The 20,390-nt window shown below is 42.8% G+C and overlaps 1 protein-coding gene and 1 long non-coding RNA gene across 10 annotated transcripts in view; one reads left to right on the forward strand and one right to left on the reverse strand.

Moving 5' to 3' along the window:
- The window catches only part of IQSEC1 (IQ motif and Sec7 domain ArfGEF 1), a 683,881-nt gene that overhangs the window by 259,109 nt on the left and 404,382 nt on the right, over nt 1–20,390 (forward strand). The gene's annotated exons all lie outside the window — the stretch shown is intronic.
- LOC135972611 (uncharacterized) lies at nt 3,610–18,720 on the reverse strand. Its single transcript, XR_010589096.1, has 3 exons — nt 18,663–18,720; nt 5,094–5,211; nt 3,610–4,990 (listed from the first exon to the last, which is right to left on the reverse strand). It is a non-coding gene; the product is annotated as an uncharacterized LOC135972611 (long non-coding RNA).

The following is a 20,390-nucleotide window of genomic DNA, read 5'->3' on the forward strand; positions in this document are numbered from 1 at the left end:
GGGGTGTGGGAGGAGCTCAAGACTGGGGCAGAGGGTTGTGGTGCGGGGGTGAGGGCTGTCGTGTAGGGCCAGGAATGAGGGGTGCAGGGTGCATGAGGGTGCTCTGGGCTGGGTCAGGAGGCTGGGCGTGCAGGCTCTGGGCTGGGGCCGGGGATGAGGAGTTTGGGATGCAGGAAGGAGCTCTGGGTTTGGGAGGGGGGCTCAGGGCTGGGGCAGGGGATTTGGGCGTGGAGTCGGGGTGCGGGCTTATCTCGGGCAGCTCCCGGGCAGTGGTGCAGTGGGAGTTCAGAGGCAGGGTTCCTCAGAAGCAGCCAGCAGCAGGTCCAGCTCCTAGGTGGAGGCGCGCAACCGTCTCCGCACCACTCTTGCCTGCAGGCACTGCCCCCATGTGCGGAGCCAGTGCTTGTGGCAGGGGCAGCACGCGGAGCCCCGTGGCCCCCCCACCTAGGATCCGGACCTGCTGCTGGCCACTTCCAGGGCGCAGCCTGGTGTTGGAACAGGTAGGGACTAGCTTGCCTTAGCTGGGCAGCACCACCAATGGGACTTTTAACAGCCCAGTCAGCGGTGCTGCCCAGAGCTACCGTGATCCAGTCCCTTCCATTCCTGGGTCGCGACCCACAGTTTGAAAACCATTGCTCTATGGTATCATCAGATTTTTTGCATGCATGTAAAAATGTGTGTCTCTCAAAGGTTTTATTCCTTTTTGGTATGCAATTTTCCTCTAATTTAGTCAGTATTTTATTTTACTTCATGCTTTCACCTTCGTCAAACTTAAAGTTGTTATAAATATCAAGTGGTTTCTCCCCAACAATATGCAAAAAGATAGATGATTTCACTTTATCATTTTTTCCTCTGCCCCATGGCAGCTAAATACAATTCAAATCTATGTCTCTGCAACATTGGTGGACAATTGCAGACTGGAAGGAGGTTGCAACACATCCATTTTTGGTCCCTTCCCCACTTCTTAAGCTAGTCAAGCTACTATTCTGCTCACTAAATACATGCAAAAGCCTCTGTACCTGGTGCTCCACGTTCTTCTCTGGTGCTTCCCTGTGTCTCCGCTTTCAGTTGAAAACACAGGAGTTAACCTCAAAATTAAATTAATGGAGATATCCTATCTCCTAGAGCTGGAAGGGACTCTGAAAGGTCATTGAGTCCAGCCCCCCTGCCTTCACTAGCAGGACTAAGTACTGATTTTGCCCCCTAAGTGGCTCCCTCAAGGATTGAGTTCACAACCCTGGGTTTAGCAGGCTAATGCTCAAACCACTGAGCTATCCCTCCCCCTACTGCAGTTTTCTTCTCATTCAGCACTTCTGACACCATGTGTCAATTTTGGGGTTCATTAACAAATCAAATGAACGAGAAAGGAATAAAACTTTTAATAAAACAAACTGGAGAGCTTTTGTAGTGAGCTGCTGCAACCAACCATGCGGTGTTCCCAACCCCTGCCTCCAGGGCACCTCTCCAAGTTCCTATGTTCATAATACTGTCCCTTATGAGGGAGCAGCTCCAAATTATTTTCTTCTACAAACATATCTCTACAGGGAGAACAGTCTGACCCTGGGTGAAGGGCGGGGGGGGGGGGGGGGAACTACACAGCATTTTAGTCTCAAGTCTAACATGAAACACTGCAAGCTGGTTGTGAACAAAAACAAAACAAAAATTGATAAAATTTAAAATGTATGAGTTGGGCTACTTAATTTTATTAACTAAAACTTTCTTAGCTACATCTTTTTGCAGGAGAAGTCTTACCAACAGCCTGTCTCATAGGTCACCTTGGAGGCATTCTCTCAGTGTCTTTGTAAACTCTACAGAGAATTTCTAGTATTTACCCTCAATTTCATGTTTTCTCAGGAAGGAGAGCTTTAGAATAAGACTCCAATCTCTATTCAGGATTTTTAGCTTTTCTCTGTTTGCTTTTTCCAATATCTAGTCTCAAAGACCCTCTCAGCATAATTTTCTCCTGCAGCAGTGTAGGTGGAGTTAAGGATAATCTACCTTTGGGGTTTGTTCGGGGGAGGTGGAGGCTATGTTTCTGGTTTTGTTCCAAATAGGTTTACAAAATGTCCTTAGATTAAATGAATGAGAAGACATAACATCATTCTAGTTTACATAAATATATTAATCTGTTTATCTCCTAGATGAAGGGTAATTAGGGAGAAATTGCCTAATTTATTCTGTCATCAAATCATTTTACACCTCTATGTAGACATGAGGCATTAGGGAGTTTCAAACAGCTGCAAACTGTTGCATTCTACTTGCTCAAATATAAACCTGCATAAGGATTAAATATGCTACCACCCTCAAGACTAACTTAGCATTCAGAGTTACATGTACACCTTTGCTCTAGGGCAGCAGTACAGGCAGATACATAATGAGAAAAGGGCTCATCCAATAAAACTGGTGGATCCTCTGAATCCAAAGTGTGATTCATATACGGCAGGGGTAGGCCACGTATGACACGCGTGCCAAAGGCAGCATGCGAGCTGATTTTCAGTGGCACTCACACTGCCCGGATCCTGGCCACCAGTCCAGGGGGCTCTGCATTTTAATTTAATTTTCAATGAAGCTTCTTAAACATTTTTAAAACCTTATTTACTTTATAAAAAACAATAGTTTAGTTATATGAGACTTAAAGACTTATAGACTTAAAGAAAGAGACCTTCTAAAAATGTTAAAATGTATTACTGGCACATGAAACTTTAAATTAGAGTGAATAAATGAAGACTCGGCACACCACTTCTGAAAGGTTGCTGATCCCTGATATACAGAGTGAGTCATACAGAGCCCCAGCCTGTCCCCACAGAATGCCACCCTCTGTATGCAGACTCTTTGAGTCCCTCTCGCACTCGTACTGTAGCTCCCTTTGGAGTCATGTTGACATTGCCTCTGGTGCACGTGCCAGGGTGCTTCACACTCTTTGATAGGGGTTGAAGGCTGGCTTCATTGACATCAATCCATGGAGCATTCTAGGGAGCATGCTATAGAAGTATTGCTTTCCTTTCCATAGAATTTGGGGACTTTGGCCTGGAAACCTGAAGAAAGCTTATAGCTCTAAAGGGATGCAGATGGGCTGCCTTTAATCTATTATTAAAACCTTCCATAAAGTCTCCTTGTTTTGGATTAGGTCTGCCGCTCTGGGAGATGCCTGTTGCAGGGATACTCAACTTTTCACCACCCAGTCACAGTTTGAATCAGACTTAAGAACAAAAATCACTATCATAGCTGGTTGTAGAGCTCATCAGAAAACGGAATTTTCATTCCATGGGAAATTCTGACATTTTGAATCTTTTTTTATTCCAAATAGGAACAAAAATTCTGAAAAATATTTTTGATTTGGGGTTATCAAAATGTGTTGTTTCAATAATGTTGAAATATTTCATTTTGATAGAGTAAAAATGCTTCATTTCAATAATGTCAAAACATCACAATGTATAATATTAAATATCAATACTACATTATATATAATATAATATTAAAATCAATATTTTAATATAAACTAAACATTAAATGAATTGAAACAAAGTAAAAACAAAAACCAGAAAAGTTTTACCTTAATGAAACAAGAAAGTCTAATTGCATTGAAAATTTTAAAATCAACACCTTCCCATGAACATTTTTTATTTCAGTGCAACTGTATTTTACCTACAGAAATCTCTTCCAGAAATGTTTCAACCAGCTCTAACTGGTACTAAGTGGTAAAAATGTTTTAGTCTGACAGAAAGGCCAACACCTGAGTGGGGCTGGAGATTGAACTATCCGCTCACCACTCTATGTAGAACTAGGGTGACCAGATGTTCCAATAAAATCAGGACTGTCCTGATATTTAACCCTTTGTCCTGCATCCCAATCAATGTACGATCGGGACGCCATTTGTCCTGATATTCGGGTAAGGAAGCGAGCGGGAGGGAGGCGCTGCCCCCATGGGTGCTCTGGGGCTGGAGCACCCACAGGGAAAAATTGCAGCCAAGCTCCCCCCCTTGCCTCCTTCTCCCCCCCTCCAGCGCGTCGCATCCCTGCTCCTCCCCCTCTCCCAGCGCTTCCCACCGATTACCAGCTGTTTGGTGGCACTTAGCGCTTTCCAGGAGGGAGGGGGAAGGAGGACGCGGTGCGGTGCACTCAGGGGAGGAGGCGGAGAAGAGGCAGGGTAGGGGTGGGGACTTGGGGGAAGGGGGTGGAATGGGGGCAGGGAGAGGGTGGTGCAGAGGCAGGAAGAGGCGGGGGGTGGGCGAGCACCCACCCAGCAGAGGGGAAGTTGATGCCATAGGAGTGAGTGGCGGGCGGGGGGGGTGAAGAGGCGAGCGGCGGGCGGGGAGGCGAGCGGTGGGTGGGGGACTGAGGAGGGACGCAGCAAGCCAGCGGCAGGCCAGGGGATGAGGAAGGGTGCGGTGGGGGGGCCAAGCGGGGAGGGGGCATGACCTGGGGCAGAGTGGGGGCAGAGCCTGGGAGGAGCAGGGAGGAACTGTGGGCAGGGCTGATGGCACCCCAATCTGTCCCGACATTTTAGTGTGGTGATCTGGTCACCCTATGTAGAACAGGAACATTGGTGGGACTCTGTGGAGTAAATTTTGTTACCTACCACTGCTTCTAGTGATAAACCGAAGACTTCCATTTCCAGGGTTTTCAGTCTGGTATCTTTTTAAAGAGCAGTCTTTTAAATTTTGCATTGAAATCAACATTTTTCATGGGAACGTGTTTCATTTAATTTTCATAAATTTTCTTTTAAATTTGTACATTTTATTAATTTTAACAGGTGCTCAGCAAATTTATGACAAGAAAACTGTAGGTCTCTTCTGTAAACTGTAAGCAATAATGAAATAAACTTCAGGAAGCACAGTAATAGTCACATATGTAATCCCTCCTGAATATATTACCTTGATGTTACTTAGTAATATTTCACCTCTACTATAAATCTTTGTTGGCGCTTCATTTCTTCATAGATGTTCTAAGAAGTGTCTGTCATTGACATTGGGCTTGTGCACAGCTGGATCTAAAAGATGAATAAGGAGCAGTTTGATATTTGTTGCGGGGAATCACATTAAATGCTGTGTTAGTTATAAAATGTTGACTTCTATTTTCAAAAAAAATGTTACCTCCGACAGTAGAATTTAAGAAGTAGATCAGATGTATAGTGCTGCATTCAGCATGAGGGGCAGAAAGGAGAATTGAGCATCAAGTAATTTTATCTCCAAAATTACTGAAATATAGAGTCTAAAGAGAGAAGAAATGAGAGGCCAAATCTTAATTATTTCTCTTAATGCCGCTTCAGGGATGTGACTCCCGCTCTTTTAGTCATGTGGGTTTCTTTCCAAGCTTTACCAGACACCACAATTAAATATAAGTAAAATAATCACCGTTATTTACTATGAATATTTTATTATTAAAGAAAGGAGGGAATAAAACAGAACACAAACAATAAACAATGGTTACACCTGCTGCATTTTCTTCTGTATGTGTCTCTGTGGAGACCATTTAACAGATTACACTTTTAGAGGGAGTCTACCCTGGAAGGGACTCTTATTTAGATAAACTACAACCAAAGTACATTATTCCCCATATCAACAGTGAGTTCTGTCTCAGTGTATCAGAGATAACTGAAACAGTTTATGAATGGGCAAAGGACTTTCATTTAAGGGTAGATGACTCCTGTTTGGTTTATCATGGATAATCTAAACTGTTATTAAATAGGCAAGGTGAGTGTAGTGAGTGATGTTAACTAAATCCTATAAAACCAAAGACGTTATTTAAATGAAGCCATACATAAGAAGCTGTGTTGAGACATGCAATATAATGACTATTAATAATCTTAAATCACAGTATTTCTCTTGTCCACCAAGGTTAATCTGTGTCTCCTGTCCAGGAATACATGATCTAACCAATCTGATGTGTATAACAGGAGAACCTGTTATTCTCTTAGATTACAATAGTATTTCAATATCCTATTAAAATCATTACAAGAAAAAATTAAATCTGATCCCTTTGGCAGTGCTTTGGCAAACTTCATTTTACCAGTGATGCTGCAGAAACAGTGCTGAACTGGCAGGTTGCTACTGCTTCTTAATGCTGGGTTGTAGCTTCGTTCTTCTTTTTAGCTGCCTGTTGCAGCTGCTGCTTTCTTGTATAGTGAGTTGAGGATTTTGTGATGAGTGCTACTGCTGAGGTTGAGCCAGGGGAGCGGAGTATGATTCTGGTTTGCTGAATTCAGAGAGATTTTATATTCTCAGAATGTGGTTTGGCTGGATTCAAAATATCACCTGTGGGCACTTTTTCATATGCTCATTGCCTTCATGGATTGTCTTGTTAACAGTTTGAGATCATCAGTAGAATACTGCATAGTTTTCCATGTGGGAAATTCTCAGAGCATCTTTAAAGTGTAGAGTTTTAACTTTCCTTTGTTCAGTCCATTTTCTAAGATATCCCTTCAGTTCCATTAGGGTCTAGTAGGAGTTGAAATTCTGTTTCTGAATCTAAACATGCTTATTTTCTATTTAAAGGTCTTTCAGTTATCAAAATAATCTTTCAAAACTTGAATAATTACAGAGTCTTTAAATGTAAATAGTCATGTGAGAGTATGTCTACACTGCCCCACAGCCCATGCTAAGGGAGTGTGAACAGCAGTGCACACTAAAGTCCTGAGTTGCAACTCCCTCGTGTGGACTCCTGTGGGCACGAATTTAAAGGTCCCGAGTTTGCACTAATGTAGTCCTCTTCAAAGGGTCCTCAGAACCTTTACATTCACTTCCTGAGCGTCTGCAAAGGGGAGTTACAGAGCAGCACTTTGGTGCGCATTGCTGTTCACACCCCCTAAGTCCGAACTGATGGCCAGTGTGGATGTGCCATGAGAAGGCATTATCTATTCTTAACAAGCTTTGGAGAGGTTCTTTGTCTTTCTGCATTCTGTAAGAAGTTGTTTAAGAATTGCCAGATTGCTAACTAATTCCCTAATTGATATAAATGTTCTCTATTCAACTGGTTTCTTAAATTACTAACCATCCTTCATATGGACATTGGATTGCATATTGGCACATAAAACATCTTACCATTTACATAGCAATGATATTAAGAAGTTATTACATTAGAAGGTTTGCATTAAGTTACAAAATATTTGCAAATATGCATCTCAAAAGAAACTTACACCATGTGTAAGCATTAAGAAATTAAAAGGCTTTCACCATTAAGAGGAAACCTGGGTTAGATAGAAGTAACCAATATCTTCGGTAAAATATTTTCCAACCATCAATGTTTACCTAAAAATTTAAAGAATTAAGACCATAGAGTGCTTTTAAAAGCAACTAATTTAAACAGTAATTTTCCTAGAATCCTCTATTGTGGGGGTTGAAAGCAGAATTTGTCTTGCAAAAGCAGGGTTAAAGAGAAGCCCACTGTTATGATGCAGTTTATGGCTCTGAATAACACATCCCTAAACCTCATTTCTCTCTGAAGTATCCAGAATCCTTACATTTTTACAAAGTCTGTTGCTTGAGATAAAACTCCTCTATAGCAAACTGATATCTTATATATCAGAGGACATTTTTTTAGTCTTTGATAACACAATCTTGCTGGTCTGCTTGCCCTTTGATCAGGTTTTTAGATTTACACCCTACCATTTATAGCATTTACAACTTGCAGTCAAAAACTTTTAGCAAATGTTCTATACAAATGCATGAGTCACAATAATATTTTTGTACTGCTTTCAAAACATAGTATTAAAGAAAATAGTATAGAATATTATAGCAAAATAGAAGTTATAAACTGTATTTCAGAGCCCATATAAACACATTTGGGTGTTCTATGGCCAAGGTTGTTATACTCTTTGACACGAGACCTGTCACACTGACAGAAAACAGAATTCCTCCCAGGAATTACCTTAGCTAGCTTAAATTTTTCAGATAATTAAATAAGCAACTAGACCACAAGCATCATGTATGTGAAAATAATTTTAGGCATTTCTTAAAGTTGAGTAAAGGTTCAGGCATGTTTGCACTAACCTAATATTACGAGGATACAGATATAATTAATTTTTGCATCAATATTGCATACATTTTCTGTCACCCACCTATGGTTTAGTCTTGGGGAAAGAGAACATAAATATTCAAGGGTATTTCTGTTTGCTGTAAAATAATACAAAATACTTGGTTTCTGATGCATTTATTTGGCTGGTAGTTATAAGAGTTAAGTTACTGTTTCCTTTCTTTCTGTGACACATTGCCACTGCACACTGTGGGATTCTGTTAGAGGCCAAAATATATATAGGCAGTGTTGTTAAGGACAACTCTGAAACTGTCCTTGAAGAAGCAAGCTATTTGTTTCTTTTATAAGGCACACCTACTGGTAATTACAGTCATAGAATCATAGGGTTAGTCATCTCATTTTTGAAACTTTGACATTGTCAAGTGCATTTTAGGGGGCAACCTTTTTGGAAAGAGCGGGAAGAAAAAGAGAGTTTGACCCACCCACAGGCTTTCTTTAAAAAATAATGAAAAGCATAATGTAACAGGAAATTGTGAATCTTTTCATGGCTTAGAACATGGCTCTAGTCTCTGTGAAACTGAGCCCCTGAGGCCTGTCTTTGTAGAGGAATAGTGATCGGATTCTTTCTCCATTACTAAATATAAATGTGAAGAGGACAGTGGAATACTAGCTGCCAATGCATACATATAAAGATAATGATTCTTTGGATGAACTGATAGAAACAAATATGCTTACCATTAGGTTGAATAAGTGGAAAACCACAAGAGCTATTTTAAACAGTACTAATGTGCTCTTTTTTTAAAAGGAGAGATGTAAAGTGTGTGTAGTACCTAGCAGGGGAAGGGGGAGAAACAGCTGAGCTGACTTTGGTGGTGTCTGGATTCTACCGAATTCAGAACCTCACAAGAACAATAGCCCCCCAAGAATTTCTGAGATCTTTATTCCCTGCAGGCAGTATTAGCAGCAGGTGCAGATTATTCCACTCCCTGTAAGGCCTTCTCAAGAATAAATTAAAAAGTGATCACATGTTAACTAACACATTTTAAAACCCTACTGTGGATAGAGCTAGTTGTATTTTAATGTGTTAGTTTGTCAAGGTAAACTCTAGACTTCCTGCTAGGGTTGACCTGGACCACCTAACACATGAAATATTAGGGTGTTAAAATTTGTTATCTATCATGATTTAAAATCACATTTTCAACCTAGTCTAGACTTTAGACACAATTTTCAAAAGTAACTAAATGACTCAGGAATTTGAGTGCCATTTTCAAAAGTGACTTAAATCAGTGGGACTTAAGATCCTAAATTTCAAAGTCCCTTTTGAAAATAGGATGTAGGGCTTGTTTACAGATGAAAATTAATCTGGAATAAGGTAGGGTATGAGTTTAAAGCAGATTAAGTATTCCTGATAACTCCATGTGTGGACGCTCTTATTCCTGAATATATGCCTTATTCCAAATTAGTTTAATAAACTAATCTGGAATAATTCTCTGTACAGGCAAGCCCTAAGGCTGCCAAAACACTTCAGCGCTTTTTAAAATGCTACCCTTCGGATAAATGAATGTGAGGGGTGCTGAATAGTAGAACTCTAGCCTCAAGCTACTTCCACTGTTGGTGAGTAGCCCCCAGCTCAATGTTGTCATTTCCTTCATGGAAGCTGAAGTGTTTTAAAATGAGTCCCTTTAAATTTGTATTGCAAGGTAATTATTAGGTGTATTTATTTATGTGTATTACATTGGTGCCTAGAGGCCCCACTCAAGGCTCAGGGCCACATTGAAGTAAGTGCTGAATGCACACATATAACAATAAGTCAGTCCCTGCCCCAAAGAGTTCACAGCCTATGAATAAATCAATGTTAATATGGTTTTGCGCTTTACCCTTTTTCCATTTACTGCTCCTGAAAAATAAATAGGCCTGATTACTACAGTGAGACTGCTTTGCATTGGCAGGAATAATTTTTTTGTTTGCCCCCCCCCCCATCCGCAGCAGCAGGAGTTGAGGGGGGGGCTAGGGCTGGGGATTGTGGTGCAGGATAATGCTTACCTCGGGGGGAGCTCCCTTCCCTCAGCTACTAGCTCCACATGCAGCCTCCGCTCATAGGCACCGTCCCTGTAGCTCCCATTGGCCGCGGTTCCCTGCCAGTGAGAGCTGCAGAACTGGGGCTTGGGGTGGAGCAGAGGCAGCACATGGAGCTAGGAGCTGGAGGTCGCCGCTTCTCAGGAGCCAGGTAGGGAACCTGCTCCAGCCCCGTCAACCCACCTCCCCAAGCACTCATGGCACCGCCCCCAGGGCTGTGCCCTCACAGCACCCGCAGCGCCCCCAGCGCTATCCCCCTCCTCCCGAGTTGCCTCCCCCCCGCAAGTTTTAGTCAGGGGTATATGGTAAAAGTCATGGACAGGTCACAGGCCATGAATTTATGTTGACTGCCAGTCACCTGTCCATGACTTTTACTAAAAATACCCATGACTAAAACGTAGCCTTAACCATAACTCATAGTGAAATTCTTAATGGGTATGAAAACATAGACCTGCTTTTCATACAAAGGATTAATTAAATCTCTTTGGTTTAGCGCATCCCTCCTAGCTGATTTGCTGGACTAAAGGAAAAATCTTTCGTAAGAAAATTATTCAACAATGTACAGTATGTAATAGGGAGCCACTGTAAAGTCACATTTTCTCTGGTTGTCTAAGGCTGGGTCTACACTACCCGCCTGAATCGGCGGGTAGAAATCGACCTCTTGGGGATCGATTTATTGCATCCTGTCGGGACGTGACAATCGATCCCCGAATCGACGCTCTTACTCCACCAGCGGAGGTGGGAGTAAGCGCCGTCGACGGGAAGCCGCAGAGGTCGATTTTGCCGCCGTCCCTACAGCGGGGTAAGTCGGCTGCGATACGTCGAATTCAGCTACGCTATTCACGTAGCTGAATTTGCGTATCTTAAATCGACCCCCCCCCCGTAGTGTAGATGTAGCCTGACTGTCTTCTTGCTTTTGAGAGATTCTGCAGATGATTGAAAATAAAATAGCTTGCTGGATTCATAAGTCGAAAGGTTAGCAAAAGCACTGCCTAACCAAACCAAGTTATGCATATTATGGAGAAACACAACTCTGGGAAGCTGTGACTGAGAACACTGGAGCCAGCTGAGGTTGAACCAGTGTTAAAAACATTAGGAAATTTTAAAACAGTAAAATATTACATTCTCTAAATTCGGATGAAATATTACTGAGTTGGTTTTGTGACATTTGTGAAAATAGTTTTTATATCTTGGACAGTAGTTTCTAGGTTATATGTAGCAGTGAATTCTTCACTGGTTAGGATGTATGATCCAGTGACAGTTGCTCACATGACTTCTCACCTTTTGCAGTTTAGCCAAGCTCACTCGAGCTAGCCTATCTCAAGTGGAGAAACCTCACTGTAGTAACTTAAGTTAACTCTGCAGGGAAGACATACCATCAGTCTGTTCTCAAACAGCAGAATTCATTGGATACAATAGAACTAAGAGTTATGAACACGTTGGGAATGGAGGTTGTTTCTAACTCTGAAATGTTCGTAACTCTAAACAAAACATTATGACTGTTCTTTCAAAAGCTTACAACTGAACATTGACTTAATACAGCTTTGAAACTTTACTATGCAGAAATAAAATGCTGGTTTCTCTGTGGGTTTTTTTAGTAGTTTACATTTAACACAGAACTGTATTTGCTTTTTTTGTCTGTTGCTGCCTGATTTGTGTACCTCCGGTTCCAGATGAGGTGTGTGGTTGACTGGTCAGATAGTAATTCTGGTGTTCGTAACTCTGAGGTTCTACTGTAGTTGATTTTGCAACAAACAATTCGACCACTGCTACTTCCTAAACAATTATGTGAAATAGCTAGTTCCCCATAAGGTTATACACTGGGTTTAAATTACCCTGTTGGCATCCTCTATCTTTGATAGGTGAGGTGAGGGAAGGACTTCAGAAGATAGCCTTTGGAAAAAGAGCTTTTCAACTGTCTAATATATTTAGATATAGTAACAGTGCATGCAGCATGGAGAATATTTCATAATTAGCTTTTAACCAGTTTTAAGATCCTGTACACATACCAAATACCTCTGTGCTCAACTTTTTCAAGGACAACTTGTCAATGTGGCAAGTTTTATGAAATTGGAAAATATTCCTTCAGTGCGTTGCATATGCTGGTAAATAAAGAAGTCTGTGGCATATAGACTCAAGTGACTAACTGAAGCATCAAAATAATCAAGGGATCAAGATAAGATACAGTCATATGGAAATATTAGACTTTAATTTCATTCCAGTTTCAGTGAGAGAGAGAGAGAGAATAAATTAATTCTGTTGGTCAAATAAGTCTGTATGACCTCTTTTTGGGCAAGCTAAATTGCATGATTTCACATGATAATGGCATGTCATTTCTGCTACTTACCTCTCATAGTGGTTGTTGCATACTGGAATGCAATGGTGATAGGGATATTAGAATGCTAACTAATTTAGTGCTACTGAGCAAAGAAAGCAAACTTGAACAATCATATTTTCAGAAAAATAGCTGATGTGATCAATGTTCCTAATTAAAGCTCTTGTAGTATCTGCTTAAACTGCTGTACTTTGGCACTAGAGAGTTGAACCCATTCTCTGGCATAAGAGCATTTTTAGTGACTTTGCAGTTTGATACTTTAGAATCAAAGAGAAACATTAAAGTTGTCTTGTCTGGGTTTGTAGCTTCATTCTGCTTTCCCCCGGGTTCTGAATTACAAGAGACCTTAGACCAGCATCCCAATAGGGATGCTGGTCTATGCGAGGTCTTTCAAAACAGAAAAATCTCCCAAACTGAATACTTATATAGGAAACTCCTGTTTCGTTTACACTTCAACTCCTCAGTTTGAATTTAGGAAAAGTCTAAATTGTCTGAAAAACTCAAACTTTCTTTTCATAAGTTGCCAAAAAGAAAACATGTTTTTATTTGTCTTTTGGTTTTTGGCATCAATTAGAAGTTTGCTTTATTCAATTAAACTGATACAGCTATCTTTGATAAAAGCAAAAATTATAACACAATAACCCGTATAGCCTGATCAAACTCTGGTATATACTTTTTGCTAAACATTCCATGTGTGAATTGCATACTATACGCTGTGGTTTTTATACCTCTTTCCTGAATTCATGAAGAACTTACATTTTTTAAAGAAAGTTTCCATTTTATAAAATATGGAGATATACCTGTAACCAAGATCACTTTTGTATTTGTATGATGCATCTTAATCTGCACAATGTATCCAGAGGACTTCTCTAGCTTTGTTTTTCCTCCTCTCTAAAAGAATGAGATCTTTTTTGAGAAGGGCTGCTCCAGGAAATATGTAGTTCAGATCCCAGCTCTGACATTATTGTGTTCACCACAACTTTATATGGTTAATCCTTGTCCAGCTGGCTGGACAAAGGGGGGTTTTGCCCCTTGAAGGGCTGCCCCTGAAACTGGTAGCAGAAGTGGAGGAAAGGGGAAAGGTTACATGTACAGAGCACAGATCAAAACGGGATGGTATTTATACCCTGTGCAGCCTGGAGAAGCTGCGTATCTATGGAATCTGTAAAAGGATTGGGTCCCTTCATGATTCATTATGCTTATTGCCCTTTTCCTTGGGTGCTGGTAAGGAATTTTTCTTTCACCGCCAGATTGGCCGAGGTTGGGAAAAAAATTTTTGCCTCCCCCGCAGCATGTTTGGGACCCAGCAGGGGTTAGGTTATAATGTTGCAATTTAGCAATGAAAACTTGTGGCAGATGTCCAGCGCAGGTGCACATTATGGAAGGAATATGGTGATCATATCAAATGGATTGGAAAAGGATGTAAAGCAAAGCGTTCCTTACAAGAGCTGAGGAAAGCAGTTTGGGGCTCCTACATCTGGTCCAGTGGGAAGCCAACCCCCTTCCTTTTCTAGCCCCTTGAACCTCTAAAGGAGGGAAGGGCTGTAGGATCCCAGTTGGGGATTATGTGGAGATGATTAAAAGAATGATGAGGACCTGTGCTGTACAATGTATCTCCGGGTACTTCCCGATATTTTAAATGAATAAAGTTGCAGCCTAATTAAACCACATCCATTGCCTTCTGACTGTCTTCAGGCATGGCCCAACAATGACTCTGTGGGGTTGAGACAATCACTTGACCTCTCTCTGTCAGTTTCTCTGTCTGTAAAACTGGATAATGCTCACCTACCTCACAGGGCTGCTGTGAGGTTTAATTCCTTAATGTTTTTAAAGTGCTTTGAAGATGAAAAGCACTCTTAAGTGCTGAGAGTTAGTTCATTATGTAACTCAAACACTGACAAATGCATGCTCAGTATGCTCTACATGCAAAGGTATCATTAAGCGTGTCTTATCTATACAGATAAATCCCCCATTGCCTGTCAAATAAAAAAAATCTGCTTCCTCCATTTTCATCGTGCCATAAGTCCGGTGCGGCTGCATGTTTCTGATAATACCCCTAATACTAAATTAAGGCAGATTGTTTATAATCCAGAACAAAGAAAGATTCAGGGAGAAAAACTATGTGACTGCAAGGATTTAAAAAAAAACAAAAAATAACTTCATCTGACAGTAAAAATCCCTTCTGGAAACTCACTTCTTCCATGAGACCTCCAAATGCTAACCTATGTTTGGCAAGGGCAGGAGGGGAGCCAATCTCTTAGTTAGCACCATCCTCTGGGTCTCACAGCAAGTTCTTCCATTGCCTATTTAGATTGCAAACCCGCCTGGGCAGGCCCTAAGTCTTCTCCTGTGTTTTCATTGAGCATACCATTGGCTTTTAACAAATTACTCCCATTTTGTAGAATAATTCTGGTTTCTGCATACAGAGAACAGTCTTCCTTCGTTACTTCAATTTTTCTTGTCTTACACTTGCCAGAGGAACAGAACCAGAGAGGTTCAAAAACTGTGAAAAGTTAGTGATACAGCAACCTGTTTTACATATCATTTAAAAATGTGCTGTGAGATACCTGAAGAGTGCCTAGAATTCAGGGTTTAAAATGTATGCTGTAATGGTGCAGAGATCATTTCTCTTTAATTTCTGGCCTTAGTCATGAAGGAAACAAGATCTAGGAAAGTTGTTAGGCTATAGTCATGTATCCACAAGATATTTAATGGATTGATCAAGCACAGAAAGAACAGAGTTCCATTGAATGCAGAAAAGACCTAGCAGAAAGGTAACTTTCCTCTGTGGTTTGGTCTTAGACCACCATTGTCTAGCTAATTACTAGGGATGTCAGTCATTCCCTTCCAATCATCCCAAGGGACTCTGTAATGCTTCATGTTTAGACAAGGTGAAGTACCTTTCTGCCATGTTCATACTAGTAGTTAATTTCAAAGCTTAAGGAAAATAGAAATTTTAGTGACTTTTGCTTAAATCTTCCTCTGTTGCCAATTCTTTATTGTTTGTCAAGTAAATTCATCAGTTCATTTCCTATCTATTTTATGAAGATAAATTCCCATATAAAGATTTGTTTGCTTCCATGTGAATTTAGCAGATATGCCCCTTACTTCTATTACTATATTTTATTATCATTCTCTTTAGACAGCTAGTTATCTAGTTGTTGCCAGTTTGCCATTAGGTTGCAAGGATTTGTTTTGCTTTGCATTCAAAGGATGATCTTCAGTCTAAAGCACAGGGCTGAGTTTCAGGAGAGTTGAGTTCCCTTCCTATTTCTGCCATGGGCTTTGGCAAATCATTTAACTTCTTTGCACTTTGTTTCTCCATTTGTAAAACATCTGACTTCCCTGCTTCAAGCTGTGTTGTGAGGCCTAATCCAAAGTAAATAGTAGTGGTACCGTAGAACCTCAGAGTTACAAACACCATTTAGGGTGACCATATTTCCCTATGCTGAATATGGGACACCTGGTAAAATTACTCGTATTCCAGCGAGTTCAACGGCAATCAATCAGAACTATGCAGTACAAATGTTCAAGTTAACATTGAGCTGACTGAGCCCCGTTAAAAAGAAATACTGCGTAGTTGGATTCTTTTTATTTACCTTCTTATCTTTGGTTTCAGAGTAGCAGCCGTGTTAGTCTGTATCCGCAAAAAGAACAGGAGGACTTGTGGCATCTTAGAGACTAACAAATTTATTAGAGCATAAGCTTTCGTGGGCTACTGCCCACTTCTTCGGATGCATATGCAAAAGCCCACGAAAGCTTATGCTGTAATAAATTTGTTAGTCTCTAAGGTGCCACAAGTACTCCTGTTCTTTCTTCTTATCTTTAAGGCTTTAGGATTCACACAGGGCCGGGTGACACACACAACCCTATCTCCCCACCACACGCACACACACATGGAGAGAGGTGACACACACACACTCCCATACACCTCTCTCACGCGAGGGGTGACCGACTGACCTGACCCTCCCTGCCCGGCACTCTCCGCCCTCCATGCCTGGTTGAGCCCCCGAGACAGACCCGCCTCTCCCTGTACCTGGCACTGTGTCTTCCTGAGGCAACACATGGGGGGCACGCAGGGGCACATGTCCCCACTCCCAAGATTTCTGTCTGGATTCACATCATAATGTGGCCAGCAGCAGCCTTTTGGCACAGGGTGAGAGGGAAGGGACAGGAGCTGCTTCCAGCCACAAAAGGGGATGTGGGGTAAGGGATGACCTGGCCTGCGTCTTTGCAGAACTCATCTCTTCCCACCCCGGTTGCCTGTGGCTGGAAGCAGTTTGTCCCTTCCTGCCTGCACAGTGTCAAAAGGCAGCTAACACCTCCAAGCTGCTGCTGGCCACTGACATAACCCAACCACCTCCTGTGCCCTCCCCTCCCCGGCTACAGCACGAGCAGGGAGGGTTTAAGCCCTATGGAGGCATTGTGCACCAGAGCCCAGGGAACCTGAATGCAGGGGCTTCAGCAAACCTGTTCAGAAAAGTGGCTCAGCAGGGGAGGGTGCCTAGGGGATGGAGCAGTGGCGTAGCCAGGTTCTAACATCAGGGGGAGTGAACACATAAAAAAAGGCGCCACCCAACATATCAAATGACTAATTACATCTTTTAAATTCGTTATACATATTTATTTGTACTTAAAATAAAAACACAAGAATGATCCAGCCACGGAAGGTTTTGCACAGCTGGCATTTCACAGGAGAACTTTAGATTATACTTAGATATACTTTAGATTCTAGAAAGTAAATCACAGAATACAGTAGTTTGTAATTGTCACCCCTTGCCCCCGGAGCAGAGCAGCGGCTCGGCTGCGGCAGAGTCATTCCTCGGGCTGCTGCTGCTCACGGAGAAAAGATGCCGCTGAAGGGAGACCACGAGAAAAAAACATCCCTCCCCACCCCCCCTTTTCCTTCCTTCTCCACCTCCTCCACTGGCACCAGCTGGGCTTTAGAGCCACCAGGAGCTCTGCCCACCAGATTGTGGCTTTTGTGCTGTTCTGTCCAGGTCTCCTTGGATGTCCTGATGTGAGAAAACTGAAAGCTTGGAAGCCATGTTAACTTCCAAGTGACAGGTGCCTATTGTAGTGCTGCACGCTTGGTTTCAAGCAAATGGTTCCCTTATTTCTTGGTGTTGCATTGGTGCAGCTCATCTAAACTAGGAATGTTCATCTGTAGTTGCTTACATAGTGGCACATCAGTGCAAACCCCCCCTCTAGTGTACACAAGGGCTTAGGAGGATGGGAATAGGAGCCACCTATGGAATAATTTCCTACTGTCAAAATAGTAAGTAAGCCACAGAAGAAGAAAATGGCTTTACTTCTGCAAATATCTGCTCTTTCCATTGGAAAGCAGGTATATTTCTGTAAAGCAGTGGAGACAGGAATCTAGTACATGCCCTGTGAAATCACAGGCCACTCTTTAAACTGGAATACAAACTTACATGTAGTAATGGGCTCCTGTGTAGTAGATGGAGGAACTGGCAAATAAATAAATAAATAAAAAGCCAAAATTAAATACTTTACGAAAAAGATATTTCAATAAATTTTGAGTTACTGGCAAAAATAAAGTAGAATTACATCTGACATGTGCTATTGCAATAAGCTAGATCACTTGCTGCTGTGGGGAAAACAGTGTGAAGGGATCTGGAAGGGCGAAAGTACCACAAGTTTCCTTTTCATTTCTTGCCCTTTAATTCCCCCTTGCAAAAGAACCAGAGGTCAACTCCAAACCCTGCAGAGCAAATAGTATTTTATGGACGCATCAATTCAGCTTAAGATAAAATTATTAAATCTGGTAGGGAAGGTACCATGGATACTATATACAGGGCCATACACAGCTGTGTTCACACCATTATTTGTTGGGGGACAAGAAAATGAGTTAAAAAAATCTGAAACGGAGTTGCTTCCAGAATAATTTTCTATTTAAGAGAAAAGAAAGCCAGATTAAGAAATATTGCATTTGCTTCTGCAGATATCTGCTATGTCCATGAGAATACAGGTGTGTATGTATACAAATGGAAGTGAGAATTCAAGAAATCCACTGTGAATTTAAGGGCTACCCTTCAATAGGCAATTAAACATGGAACACATATTGAAACCAACATTCCGTAAGGCAAGAGTGAGAAAAGACGTACTAGTTGTACTGGTGTCTTGTATGGTAACTATAGCTGGCAATAGAAAAAGAACACAACAAAATTAAAATAGCATCCCTGAAAGAGAGAGAGAGAGAGAGAGAGAGAAAGGAAAAATATATACCAAGCTACAAATGTAACTAAGTATTTGATACCTGTTGGGGTCTCCGCTAGATCACAAAAACACCCATAGCTGGTTTGTGAACAATCAAATACATTCGCCTGTATATATCTGGTGATCTGCATTGACTCTAAGCCTTTGAATTATTAATCACACCTGAAAATAATTGGTTTCTTTGTTTTATATTTTTATACTGCTATAGCTGTGCACAGCACTTTATAAAGTTAAAAAAGAGAAGTGCCGAATTTCCTCTGGACTGAAAAAAATTATTTAAAACGCTAATAAAAAAATTATTTAAAACAGGACTGGGGCCGGCCGGCTGGGATTTAAAGGGCTCAGGGCTCCCCGCAACGGGGCTGCTATTCCTCAGCCCCCCCCGCCCCTTCCCCTCCCAGCAGAGCCCATCCCTGCTTGAGCAGCGTGCACCAAGCGAGGCTCAGCTTAGGGAGCCGGGCAGCTGCGGGCGGGTGGGGAGCCAGGCAATCAGCCGACGCTGCCTGAAACGAGCAAGCCGGGCTGGGGATGGGGGAGGGCGGTGCGGAGTGGAGCAGAGAGCCAGCCAGGGCCGCATGCAAAACCCGGCTCTGGACTCTGAGTCTGGAGCCCAGTGCTGGCTGTGTGGAAAGGTGCCGCTTTTAGAAAATGTGCTTGGGAGGGAGCGGCCGCGCCCCCTGCTCCCCCCCTAGCTAGGCTACTGGGATGGAGCAGTCCCGTGCTCCCTGGGGGCAGGATACAGGACTGGGTGGGAGGGCAGGTGAAAAGAGTGCTAAGCCCCTACCTGTGGGGCTGCTGTGGAGCCTGCAGGTTCAGGGTGCAAACAGGCTGGAAATCGCTTACCCCACCCCCGCCACTCCAGAGCTTAGCTGAGGGGTGGAGAGGCTTCCCCGTGCCAGTGCTGTGCGGGACTTTGGCACATGCAGGGCTAGTTTCCTCCTGGCCAGCGCCCTGGGCCGGAGGGTCTTGGGCTTTCCCGGGGCACCAGCCCAGCCAGAGGCAGTGGGGGAAGGAAGGAGCGTGCTGGCCAAGCTGTTGATGAGCTGAGCGGTCTGACCAGGAGCTGGTTGTCTGCACAGCCTTGGGTGTGGGATGCACCCTGCCGATGGGGATATGGAGGGCAGCAGGTCGGGGGGGGGGGCAGGCAAAGGGGCAAAGCAGGGAGAGGACAGTGAGAGGGGGAGCACGTAAAGGATTAATGGGTGGGCAGCAGAGGCGATACATAACTGGTTGCTGCCTGGCACCTGCCCCGCACACACCAGCCATCGCAGCTCACAGCCAGTTCCAGCCAAAAACTGGATGGAGGCAGAGCCCGGTGGGCTGAGAGCTGGCATGCAGTGGGGGCTGTGCTGACGGACCAGCGAGGAGAGTGGGCGGCCCTGCGCACTGCATCTTCGGCCCACCACCAGCCTTGCACACCCACCCTCATCATTGGCTACTGGACCTCCGCCACTCACTGCTGGTGGGAGAGCAACTGGCGAGCATTGATCTGGCCAGTAGCAGGACCCACCAGTACTGATGGGGGGAGGGGAGAGACAGAAAATATGGGACAATTTGTCTGTTTTAAAAAAAAAGTCGGGACACTTGCAGGAGGGCTTAAATACGGGCCTGTCCCTTTAAAAACGGGACATCTGGTCACACTAACCAGAGTTATGAACTGACCGGTCAGCCGCACACCTCATTTGGAACCAGAAGTACGCAATCAGGCAGCAGCGGAGACAAAAAGAAATACAGTGCAGTACTGTGTTAAATGTAAACTACTTTAAAA

This window comes from Chrysemys picta, chromosome 7, assembly GCF_011386835.1.
Source record: "Chrysemys picta bellii isolate R12L10 chromosome 7, ASM1138683v2, whole genome shotgun sequence".
NCBI classification, from domain to species: Eukaryota; Metazoa; Chordata; order Testudines; family Emydidae; genus Chrysemys; species Chrysemys picta.